This window comes from Gobius niger (assembly GCF_951799975.1).
Source record: "Gobius niger genome assembly, chromosome: 17".
Taxonomy (NCBI): domain Eukaryota; kingdom Metazoa; phylum Chordata; class Actinopteri; order Gobiiformes; family Gobiidae; genus Gobius; species Gobius niger.
In genome coordinates this window covers 24,536,965-24,550,464 of record NC_136868.1, presented here as the reverse complement: position 1 = coordinate 24,550,464, position 13,500 = coordinate 24,536,965, and positions in this window count along the sequence as shown.

The window sequence follows — 13,500 nt, the reverse complement described above, 5'->3', positions numbered from 1 at the left end:
CTGATTGTTCTTTGCTGTTATTTTGAATGATAACTCAACATAATAGGTGTAATTATTATGACAGTCAATGACATGCCTGGTGTTTCAGCAGCATTGTGTACTTTTTATTCACTGTTAGCCAGACATGTTTTCAATAGTGACAATCATTCAAACTGGAGGTTATATGGGAAAAATACTAGATACCAGCTTGTCCAAAAGCTTTTGGTTTGAAGTTGTGCATTGTCCAAGTGTAACGCTGCGATTAACTTAAGATACTGACTGAATTAGCATTTTCTAAAAGGACAAACGATACTGGTGCTCAAAATACCAGTGAGTTGAGGTAAAAACAATGAATTCATTGTTTAAACGTGCAATAATTGATTCTAAAATGATAATTATATATACCTTTCTTCTACTGGCCTTATTGGCTACGATGTATGAGCAGTCTTCTTTAGCTCATGCCCATTTCACACGTGCAAATGTTCTTATTCTCTTTTCATTTTTATTCTGCCAGAAAGCTGCCAAAACCTAAGAGCAATGTCTTCTATCTGCAAGCACCAATCCAGGGATAATCATTTAATCCATTTCAAATATCCAGTGAAGCAGGTTGTGCTCTCGACATCGGCTGGAGACGGGCTCCATGCGCCCGCTCCCCCTGCAGAACCAATTCTCCTAATACCGCTGTTTGTGTGTTTCCAAACCAGACCACTACTGTGCGCTTGTACATTCGACCGCGCTTCGCCTTCCTGCTCTGTGTTAGCGGCAGCCAGTTGTGTTGCAGTCTGCTGGGGGGAGATAAGAATGGCAAAGTTGCTCCGAGGAATCAGTCTAGCAGTGCAACGGCAGAACCAAGTTAAGAAAACCTCCTTTGAAGTCAAGAAGACGACGACACCGCTAATCTCGGCGTCTCTGCCATGCTGTGGCGATGGGCAGGCGATTGTGCCGCAACCCGCTGCCACTAGAGCTCCCCGCTGTTCACTTTGTACGGTCATGGCTAATGGGCCCGGTGGATAAACAGAAAAGAGGTTGGATATCACCGCGACACGCTCTAACAACTGTTTCAGCCGAGCATCTTGCAATAGGAAGCTAAGGTCTGACACGGTTTAAACTGTGTTGCAACGAAATTACTGTTGTTTTCAAAGCCAGATACTACTCTCTCCAGTCTCTGCCGCGCCAAGCTTTTTTACGTTTCAGCAAGAGGAGCTGGCAGCAGTTCCCTCCCATGTCACATTCGTTGCCAGGTTGTTAGGTGAAATTGCTCTACAGTGAAAAATATGTCGAGGGAAGCTATTTCTTGCATGGCTATTGTGATAGGTAACTGTTTTGTTTGTAATAGGGACCCCAAGTGGAACATCAAATTTGCAGGTATGAAGGCGGAAAAGGTAGCGCGTTCTTAGAGAAATAAGGAGTTGTAATGAGGCTGGAATTGCGTGAGTTGTTGGAGTTTCAGCTAGAATTAAACCAAAGTCTGTGGTGACTAGCGATGATTTATGATTTAAAATAGAATTAATGGACAACTTCTGCTCACTCCTCCCTGGAACATGTTCCTAAAAAGGGCGGGATCTTCACTCTAAACCCTCGCGGTCGTAACTGTGCCATTAGCTCTAATGCTAAGGGCCTGTTAATCAAAGCCCGGCCCTCATTGGTATAAGAGATCTCTAAAATGTACCTTATGAAAATACACCTTGTCCCTTTGATTGCAGCTAGCCCAGCGTTATCACAGGAGCACTATCTGTGCAATGCTTTCTAATGGAAAACTAGCTTGTTTTTGGCCCCTAGCGTCACGGTCATAAAGCAGAGCAACCAGCGGCCATTGGGCAGCATAGGGGCACAGCAGTTAGCAATCTTCCTGGCCTCTAAACGTATCTCGGAAAAAGGACTGAGTAGGACTTGCCAGGGTTTCGTCTGTGGTTGTAATGGTCATTTTTTGTCAAAGTGTAATCCGCAAGACAGGAAGTAGTGAAATGATAGTAGTCTGGGCTGGCACTGTATACTCTATGCATAATGCAAAATATATACCATGTCAACCTAAATTTATGGTACTCCCAATTCTCTGGCACGAAAAACAGCATGTGTTATCAACTTAGTGGCGGTCGCCCTTATTTTCAACCAATTGCCTCGGTTCTATAAATCACTTGCACAAATTATGCCATTGTTTCCTGAATCCTGTTTATCACGGCTTCTCTCCTTTTCCCTTCATGCTTTGCTTTCCTCCAACGTCGCTCTCAGGACATTGGGATGAGATAGAGAGGGTCATTTCTTCAGTTTAATTGGTTGCAGAGTTTTGCCTCGTTCCGGATGTCGTCCTTGCACAGTTGTTGCCAAATCATGGACATTGATATTAAAGCCCATCAAAGTTCTGCCTGGGCTGGAGTCAGCAGAGCATTCGCGGGTGACAGTTTATGTGTGACACCCTCCTAAAACTGTCATTTAACTTGCATAAAACGGCAGCTTTAGCCTTCTAATTTGCACATAATCGCCTCAGTGTTGCTTAATGTCTTGAAATTGCTAAGCGCTATATCCTCATTTCAAGTTGATGTTGCCGTTTAACATTTCGTGTGGCCCCGTAATCAAAGTTAGTATGATTTCTGAGAGTCTTGTTTCCTGTCAAGAGTGTGTTTTTTAATCAGGGTCTCTAATAAGTAGGAACACTATCAAGAGTCCAAAAAACAACATACTAAAATACTTAAGACATCTGTATTTCAGTTACATCAATTCATGTACATGCACTAGAACAAGTTTTGCTTTTTTATTATTTTGAAGTTACCACAGTACGATTGTAGTCTTGTAAGTAACAAAAGATCATAAACTAATTTTATTGTATGTTCCGGATAGCATCAGTTCTAACACATGAATCATATATACTCATAAGTACTTTTCAGCATTGGCTGCATTTTTGTGAGGTTAAGTGGATTTTTTTTTTTACTGCAGAGACTCCATTATGGTCCTGAAAAAAGCAGCTTTTTAAAAGTAAACAAACAGCTACCTTTTGAGCTAAAGATATTTGAGACCTACAAATTTCTTCTTCTGTTCAGCAGTTTGTGCGGTCGTGTCTTCCTAAATAAAGATCTTCTTCTTCCTTCTGATCACCATCTCATTCGTCTTACTGGTGTTCAAGCACAGGTGGTTCCGCTCACACCTGTCCACAAAGTCCATGATAACCTCACACCTGTCCACAAAGTCCATGATAACCGACCAGTACTCCAGGTCGTTCCACTCTGACACACAGCCCATGATAGCGAAGTATTCGGAGAACTTCTGCAGATGACAGCAGTCCGTGTTGTATGTGAAGTCCGACGTGTAGATGGTGAAGAGAAGCGGTGAGAGGACGGTGCCCTGAAGGGCCCCAGTGCTGCAGACTACCACTTCAGACTCACAGCTGCACACTTGCACGTACTGTGGTCGGTCCGTGAGGTCGTCGATGGTCCATCCAGTGAGATGTCCATCCACTCCCGCATCCTCCAGCTTCTCCCACAGCAGTGCCGGATGGACGGTGTTGAAAGCGCTGGAGATGTTAAAGAACATGACCCTCACAGCGCTCCTGGTAGTCTCCAGGGTCACCACAGAGCGCAGGTGGGTGAGGATGAGCCCTTTTTACACAATTGTGAATTCTCTAAGTAAGGCTGCATTTTGCTTGGTCACATTACATAGAATATTTGCTTCTAGTTATATGTATCACAAGTTGGTTATTGTAAGTCCTATGCTGTGTGGTGTCTTTAGCCACTGCTGTAATAATGTATAGGTGCTCCATACTAGGCCCATGTGGGGGACACTGAATGCTCAGAGCTGCATACATATATGTAAATGGGACTGCTGCTTATTTATAGCATTTGGATTCTGACATTCCCATCCCAGGCCCTGTCTCGTGCTGTAGCGGTGTCAGGCTTGGGATGGTGTCTACTCAAGTGGAAGAGAATCAGACAGGTGGGAGCCCATGGAGCCAAGCTGACATGCAGCACACACACTTATATATCCGCACACACACATTCACACACACACCTGTAAGATAAGTGCAATCACAAGCTTTCCGTTTCCTGTTCCTGCCGCTTTTTTGTCAGTCCTTTCCCGGGGTTGCTCACATGGCGTGCAGCTCTTCACACCTCCCCAGCTCTGAGCACCACTGATCTGATGTGCCGGAGCAGAGAGAGAGAGAGTGGAGAAGGGAGAGGGAGAGATGGAGATGGAGAGGCCACGCAATCAGGAGGATAGTGGGTTAGACGAGGCAGACGTAAGAGACAGACTGTGTGGGAGTTGAGCTTGGACCGGAATCTTTATTTTGTCTTGACTGGTCGTAATTCAGAGTTCAGAAATGGAAGTTGAATTAATAAAGTGGGTGAAGGTTAGAGCTGCAAACTTTGAGGGAAGAAATGCAATAATATCACCATTTCCAAACTGCTGCTGTTTGTCACATTGGCAATATTTGGGAAGCCCCTGGGAAGACCGTTCTATTCATATGTGTTGTATGATTTCTAACTGCTGCAGCCTTGACACATACAGAGTAATTAGCTTCTCTCCAAGCAATCAAGGGCTTGTAATTAGTTAACTCAATAATGGACCCTGTGCAGTGAGTGCCATGAAGTACATAAATAGCATCAATCAATGCTGTTTTCTTCCTTTGTTCTGGTTAATCTTTGTATGTAAAATGTCTTAGCCTCTTAAAGGAATAGGCCACTGTTTTTACATACTTAGATATGTTCTTACCTTAGCTTTGACGAGTTCTTTACGACCTGTCTGATCTTCCCCCGTGCCTTCAGTCACGTAAACACAGCGCAGACGGCGTTAGCATTTAGCCTCTCCCTCTCTCCACTATAGCTCCAAAACAGGTCAAGATAGAAGCTACCAAGCTCTTCCACGTTTTCCCTATTTAAATATGGTTACGTGAAGTGTTCCACTACAAAGTATAATTACACAAAATTAAACAATGTGGATTTTTTAAGTGGATAAAAGGGGGAACTATATTGTAAGGCGTAATAATACCAGGAGTAGTTCGAAATCCGCGCAGTAATCTTCACTTTACTGTGCGGATAAGGTTTTTTTTAAATTATTATTTCTTTTTTCTTGAAACTACCCACTTTGAACACAATATAGTTGTGTCTTCCTATTATCCCTTTTCATGTAATGTCAGCATACTAGTTTTTTTGTTGTTGTAGCTTTTTTGATCATGGTTGCTTTGTTGTTGTTTGTTTCAGTCATTTGCATATTCAGTACATCTTCTCAGGAGCTTCTTCAATGTTCAGGCAATTTCCCCTCCGACTCATTCTGATCCTTATGCTTAGATCGCCTTTGCATATCCATTTTTGTTAATAGTTGGCAGCCATTGCGCCATTCTGTTAGTGTGACAGTGCTTTGTGAGCTCAAAAATGAAGGCTGGATTTCTCTTAGTTGTTTCAAACAAAAAATATCAACATTAAGAAGCCCAAAACTGTTTGTATAAAGTGTAATATAGTACCTTCATAAATTTAGACCCGTTTCGAAATACGCAGAACCAAAACTGTGTGAAAACGGCACCAGCACTGCCAAAGACGTCTGATGAGTCACCAATTACCAAGCAGCGGGGGGGCGCAGACACAACCAGCAGCCTCGCTTTGCCTTTCTTTTCGCTTCCTTTCTCAAGTCTGAAGACGAGTGGATCCTACAGAGCCTAGGGAGCGACGTGTTGGCGCTAAAATGTCAGCGGGACTCAAGGGAAAGGCACAAAAACATGCTTCGGTTCACTCGAGCATCCAGGTCACATGAGCAACAGAGAGCGACCTCCCTGAGAGCACTTCACTGCCTGCTATTTTAAGCCCTGGCACAATGCAAAGAGTTTAAAAGGCTCTCGGCAGAGGGCACGAGGCGAACGCCAAGGCTTACAGCTAGATAAGAGTTCTTCAGAACAGATTATGTTTTTTTTGTCAGCTGTGACCATGTAACTTAGAAAACGTTTGGTCATAGAAGGTTGGCGCGCATCTCAGCAACTGTGGGCCTTTAGCAGGGTGCAGCATGGAGAGTGAACTAATTGGATTCAAGATACAGTCTGTGACATTACAACAGGGCAACCAAAGAGACCATAGATTCATATTGAGGTGCAGGGCTGTGTCAAACTTGGCTGTAAATACTGTTTAAGTGGCGCTAGCCCGCAGTTAGCTTGGCCTGTTAGCTTCTTCTTCGCCAGAGACACACCAGGTGGAGATGAAATCATCCCATTAACACTTTTATTACCCCCAGAGGGACTACGGAAAGGATTTATTAAGGTAAAGAAGAGATGTTTCTTTCTTTTATTGAATTCATTATTTTATGTATTTTACTATCACTATCAGTAGGTTTTTCTTGGTTCTAGGGCACATGTGTCAAGTTCAAGGCCCCAGGCCACATGCGGGCCGTGAGATGATTTAATGTAGCTCTTTTGAGAAGCATGAATTCCCATGAAATAACCAGTTTTGCTCACTCCAGCCACTAAGGGGCAGCTTAAATTTAAAAAAGGCAATAATTCCACACGTGTCCAGTAGAGGGCACTGACATAATATGAGATCAGGATATAAACAGCATATTATAGCCACGTGGTAAATGGTCAGTCTGCCCCAGGGCGGCTGTGGCTACAATAGTAACTTTCTGCCATAGAATGTGGCGTGAATGAATAATGACTTTATGTAGCACTTTTAGAAACATGTGACACAGGCTGATGAAGCACAATAAGTTTAAGCCGTTATTTATGAGGCCTCAGTCCAATACATGTGGCCCACGACCCGCCGTGGGGGCTGAATTTCGGCCCTCGACCCAAACGACTTCGACACCCCGTTCTAGGGCAACCTCCCATTCTTCAATGACTGCCTCTTTTATGTTTTGATTTTACAGAAAAATACTAAGTGATTTTCAGAGCCTAGGCTGAGACTAGGTGAGATTCAGAGATTACTCAGGAGAAAGTGAAGGCGTGGGATAATTGAAATGGCTCAGGGCCAAGGCTGTCCCAGACGTGTGGTGCACGGGCCTATGTTGGAAAATAATGTAGGGAAGAAGACCACTGTGTTAATGGTACGCTTATAGAATACGCTGCATTGACTAACCTCACAATGCTTAAAATCTTTGGATTGGTTTCTTGAATAGACGTAGACTCAAATGTTTCTTTATACATTTTCTTCTTTACGTCCGTTTATCCATCCATCCATCCATCCATCCATCCATCCATCCATCCATCCATCCATCCATCCATTTTCTTCAGCTTTATCGCAGGGGCAGCAGTCTCAGCAGAGATGCCCAAACTTCCCGGTCCACACACACCTCCTCCATCTGTTCTGGGGGGACCCCGAGGCGACACCAGGCCAGCTCAGAGACATAGTCTCACCGTCCTGGGCCTTCAAGAAGGCCTTGTCTTCTTTACGTTTCTTTCTCATATATAATTTCTGATCAGTCAATATCTCACAGCTGCACTACCCTCCTGTTTTCAAACCATCAAAGTTGACGGTAGTTGCACCATAAATTACTAGCTGTTGCTCAATTAGGTATAGCTCTCACAATAAATCCTGCACAACCATAAATACATGCATTCATGGTAAAAATGACTTATAAAGAATGTTTCGTCTGAAATATTTTTTCTTTCATCATCATCCAAACAACTTCCCTCCAGTCCATGTGGCCTCTGCTGGCAACAATGACATGTGAATGGTCAGAAATCAGGGCTGAACTGTTGCTTTCCACCTGTACATTTTAAAACATCAATGCATAGGAGTACAAATGTAATTCCAAAAGCCTCAGGAATCCGTTTTACATGACTCGACATAAAAATGGAACAAGTGTTGTCAAACCTAAAAAACTATCGCCCCCAAAATGCAATGGCATGCACTGAAATAGCAACATTGCACCCACTTATTTTCACACACTCCCACCAGACACTTTGACTGAACACTGAAGCCGGCGTTCCCAGCCCCACACACCCAGGCAGACTGGAGCATCCGCAGTGTGCCAGGCAGGCAGCTCCTCCAGGGCGCAGAGTTAGTGGTGCTTTTAAGTGCCGACATCAAAGGGCCGTATAAAGAGGCTTAGGGGCTGAGAGAAAAAAGTTTGGCTTGTCATGAGTTTGATACCCGGCCGGTTAGACAAGGTCACGCATTGACTCACTGACTCCTCACTAACCTCTGTCTGTGGCTCTCACTCACCACAGACACAAAATCAAAGCCGCCGCTGCAGAGGAAGTACAGTGCAGTCATGGGAATTATGGATTTCAAAAATGGCAAGAGTATTGAGTAACTGCTTGAGGGATACTCTTGTCCTCACTTGCTTTAGTGTCTATTCACGTTGATCATCATTTTCATCGAGTTAATCATGAAGATTAGTAGAATGACTCATGAAGGTGAATGATTGCCTTTCTAGCCGACACCAGTAAACAAACGGAACTATTCTGATACTTCTGTTTTCATTTTGGAAACACAAAGTTGTTTTTTTGTTTTTTTATTTTACTAGGAAAGTTTGTGTCCTGCCCCAAATTTCATTAATGCACACCACTTTATCCCATAGACTGTTAAAAAGATTAGACGTCTCCTGCTCACTCCTCCCCGTTTGCCACAATGACTACGCTCGAGGGGGAAATCATGGCAGGTTTACAGACTCTCCCTCCCCAGCTCTGAGGAAGCATGTGCCTAAAAAGGGCATAAGGGCGGGATCTTCACTGTAGACCCGGACCTTGCGTGACGTGTAGTTCGCGCAGCTCCAATGCTAACAGTCCGGCCCTCATTAGTACAGAGATTTTGAAAAAAACAGCCTGGTCTCCATAATTGTAACTAACCCAGCGTTATTACAGAAGGAATATCTAGCTGTAGAAAGTTTAAGAAAATTAGGGACCAGGCTCTAAAGTTGTTTTTCACATGTCGAAAGTCCAATGCACTTCAATGGGAGACTAGCGGCGATTTGGAAGTACGACAGCAATGGCGGTGCAATGGCGGCCCCAGTGTTGTCGCCAAAAAGCAGAGCAGCCAGCGGCCATTGCTTTACCCTCTTTACCCCCACCATAATCAAGAACATTTGATCCAGTTCAGCTTTACTCAAATCTAAAAGCTTTGCGACTGAAGCTTACAGCCTATAGGCCAGTGTAACGCTAGCCTGGAGAAATCCAGACTCATCTCTGTACCAGCGTGTGAGTCTGGGAAGACTCCGCATCAACTTGATTTCTACAGCATAACATACGCAAGCAAACCGGAAGTAAACCAATCAGCGAAGGGCAGTCAGTTGCGTTATTAGCGGTTTTGCGTGAATATTCAAAAAGAATAAGCGGATTCGGCATTTCAGCGATCGCAAAGCATGCTGGTCCAGGTTAAAGGTCAGGGCTACCCAGAAAAATCGATGTTTTGAAAGAATTCTGTGAGAAACAGGGACACAGTGTTACTGGGAAGAGAAAAAGTAATAGTCTCTAAATAGCCGGTTGTTCTATCATAGTATAGTTTTAATGGGCTTTGTTGACACCGTGGGTGAACTTTGACCGGAATATTACCATGCATGCATACTGACGATGCTGATTTGGCTTATTATGAATCACAAAACTCACCTACTGCCGATGTGTTTTTGGTAATTTACCGCTGATTAGAATAACGCCTCGGCTCTCCCGGGCGCCGCCCATAGATTGTTCTAGAGGGAACTGACTAGTGACAATGCTCACAAACAACACGTGACCGCAAACAAATTATTCTGATTGACTGATATCCCCCATGTATAAAATATACAGAGGTATCATTCTGGATGCCAGGCTATTGTAACGCCTCATTTGAAAGCTAAGACCTACAAAACAGAGAACAAAGATTTTCCTTGCGTTGTCACTTTTTTGTTGTATTTTTGGTGCTTTTTTGTTGCATTTTCATACCTTTTTAGTCATCCGTTTTGCTGCGTTTTCATCACTTTTCATCATCTGTGTTGCCTTTGTTGTCGCACTGTCGTCGCTCTTTTGATGCTTTTTTTTTTGCAAGAGTCTTTTGCGGTCGACCTGGAGAAAATATGCTCGGTTAAGGCGAGGTTTAAGAGGTTAAACACGGTTCCGTTATGAATACATGAGCTCCAGCTAATACTTTGGATGAAATATTAGATTTTTTCCGCTCAAGTTCGAAAGTGGCACACAAACGCACTCTTGTTGAATGCGTGTCCGACGTCCTGCTCCACTGGCAAACTATGTTCTCCACGAAATACAGAACACAGTCTGATTCTGCGAGACAGGTGACTGGGTGACAGATACGAGTGGAATTGTCCATAGAGTGGTAAAATAGGACGAGAGAGCAAGCAGCACATGTGGTACTTCAATCACGTCCACTGATTGAGCCGGTCTGCCTCACTGTGCGTCATCATCCAGCCCTCGGCCTCATAATATTCTCTGACATGACCACTGTGATTGTCTCTCACATCTCGACCACCGCGCGCTCTCAGAATTATTATGAGCTTCACCCTTTGAGTCTGACGGCAAAGTTTTTCAGGACGATTTTGGAGCTATAAACGCGGTGTTTGCGAAAATTGAAAGATTGTGGATTTACAATTTCTCTTTCTGCTTTTTGCACTTCCCATATGTCGGAAGTCTTTTACAAAATGTATTATCCTGCCTTTGCCTAACCTCAGCGGAATGAGTTCGAGTCCTGGGTCTTTGCTGAAAGTGTCACCCCCACTCTTCACTGCATTTACAAACTGTCTACCCGAATAGAGCCTACGGGACAAAAAAGGGGTGGGGGGGGTGGTGGTGAAAGTATGACAATTAATTATATCTTGGGTGCACACAGCCCAAGCTGCTGTGATGGCGCAGTCGTCCCAGCATGCTGAGCGCCGACAGACCGCTCCGCCTTCTGTTTGTGATTTTGCGGATTTTACGGATAAGGAAATAAGCCTGCCCAAAGTACACATTCTCACAAACACACACGGGCGTCGGTGTCCACATAGAGAGGCAGCTTTATCTGGCCACGGACAGGGAAACTTCTATGGTGTTGGTCAGAATTACGTGTCAAGTGAGCGCCGGTGCAAGTGGGTGGGGGTCAGGAGAGAAGGCGAGGCAGAGAAGTGCCATCAAAAGTGAGAAAGAGAACGAAGAGGCCTATGTAATCCTAATTAACCCTCCGCTTTCAACTTCCAACGGCGTCCTGCTTCAGAGGATCCACATGGGACGTTTCTGGTTGATGTTGTTCCAAGCCTAAAACAGAGGTGAACATAAAACGCCGCAGACCAAAGCAAAGGAGCCATTGATCGTCTGGTGTTGCTTTATGAATAAACACATGAAATACGCAATTCAAGCTTGTTTTAATGACAAAAAGAGGTCATGCCCTGAAGGTAGTATTGGCAGAATGGTCAAATCAATAGAGAAAACACTTTTTACTGCTGTAACCATTTTTGCCGTATAGTTTTATTCACTATTTTAGGGCTCTGCGAGCAGCACTGTCTTACAGTGGATACATAAGTATCCCCCCACCTTTATCTTTTCGACATTTTGCCAGCTATGGACCACAAACATAAACATATTTAATTGAAATTGTATGTGAAAGACACACACTAAGTGACACACAATCGTGAAGTGAAATTAAATTTATACATGATTTTGAACTTTTTTTTTATAAATAAAAAACTGAAAAGTGGGGTTTGCAAACGTATCTACCCCCGTGAGTTAATACTTTGTGGAACTGCCTTTTGCTGCAAGTCTGTTGGGGTATGTCTCTACCAGTTCTGGACATCTTGAGACTGGAATTTTTACCCATTCTTCTTTTCAAAACAGCTCAAGCTCAGAGCGCTTGTGAACATCAGTTTTCAGATCCTTCAACAGATTCTCGATTTAGGTTTGGACTTTGACTCGGCCTTTCTAACACATGAATATTTTTTGTTTTTAGCCATTCCATTGTTGCCCTGGCTTTATGTTTAGGGTCGTTGTGTTGCTGGAAGGTGAACCTCCGCCCCAATTTCAAGTCTTTTGCAGACTCCAACATGTCCAAGATTGCCCTGTATTTGGCCCCTTTCATTGAACCATCAACTTGAACCATCTCCCCTGTCCCTGCTGAAGAAAAGCACCCCTTGATCATGATGCTACCACCACCATGTATGACAGTGGGGATGGTGTTTTCAGGGTGATGAGCAGTGTTACTTTTACGCCACAGACATAGAAATGACAACCTAGCATTTTGCGTTTAGGCCAGAAAGTTCCATTTTGTTCTCATCTGACCAAAGCACCACATGTTTCTGTATCCCCCATGTGGCTTCTGGCAAACAGAAAACGGGACTTCTCATGTTTTTTTGTTTTAAAAATGGCTTCTTCTAACCATTCTTCCAGAAAGGCCAGTTTGTGCAGTGTACGACTAATAGTTGTTCTGTGTACAGTTTCCCCCACCTGAGCTGTAGCTCTCTGCAGTTCATCCAGGGTCATCATAGGCTTCTTCGTAACAGCTGTGGTCAATCTTGTCCTTGTTCGGTCAGTAAGCTAAGGGGGACGGCCGGGTCTTGGTAGGTTTGCAATGATGCCAACCTGTTCATGTTCACAGCTTTGGAAATCCCTAACCCATTTTTAAAGTTCTCCACAACTTTATCCCGGACCTGTCTGGTGTGTTCTTGGACTTCATGATGCTGTCTGTTCCACAATAGTCTCTAAACATACCTCTGAAACCATCACAGATCAGCTGTGACATGATTCAAGTTAAATGATAAAAGAGCAATCAGAGTGAATGTATCAACCTCACTTGAGATTGCAAGGGTCTTTTCAAGATCTTCTTTCAAGGCAAAATGCAAAAACATATTCCCAAATGGATTGCGTTTAACCAAACCAGAAAACACTTTAGCATAACAGTTTCAGAATAGGATGATATTGTTTGTTTTTGTTTTTAAAGATATAGTGCAGAAGATGTAGGCCCCTCTCAATATGGGGTTGGTCCTGGTTGGTATTTAAAATTGTCGTGATGCGCTGCGGCCATCTTGTTTGTGTGTTTGCGTGACAACAATGGCAGTGAACCTTGTGGGCACCTCCCACTGTGGGGCTGTGTCTGGCCCCAGGGCTTTCAGATAGAGGGGCTTTGAAGTGGCAGGTGTGCCCGCGGCATGCTACACAAACACAAAAGCACGTGTGACTGACATACGCGGTCCGCATGAAGATGTGCATAATTAGCCGTTTTACAGATGTGACTTGAGGAGCACCAGTGACCAGTAAGACCTGCGGTAACACTGTTTGCGGTAAATGAAACGAGATCAAAACCATTTTTAAAATTTTGCATGCACACTGGTCTCACTTCTTCCAGGGGTTGTCAATTACAAGTAAAAAAGAAAAAAGAAAAAGATTTGGCCTATACATTTGTATTTAGACAGATTTTTTGTATTTTGTTTACTTTCAAACACAAGGGGGCAGTACATTGATAATTTACAATAATACAGTTCAGGAAGCCTCTACATTGAGCTCTATCTCTTTCAAAGACCTTTCATGGAAGATGCACATTTTTACTTCCAATGCCTTCCATTCATTATTGAACATGCTTGACCTTCCTTCAGCTACTGCACATTGACCCCATGTTGTCGCCTTTGATAATTCATTGTTCTCTCTCCAACTACAGCGTA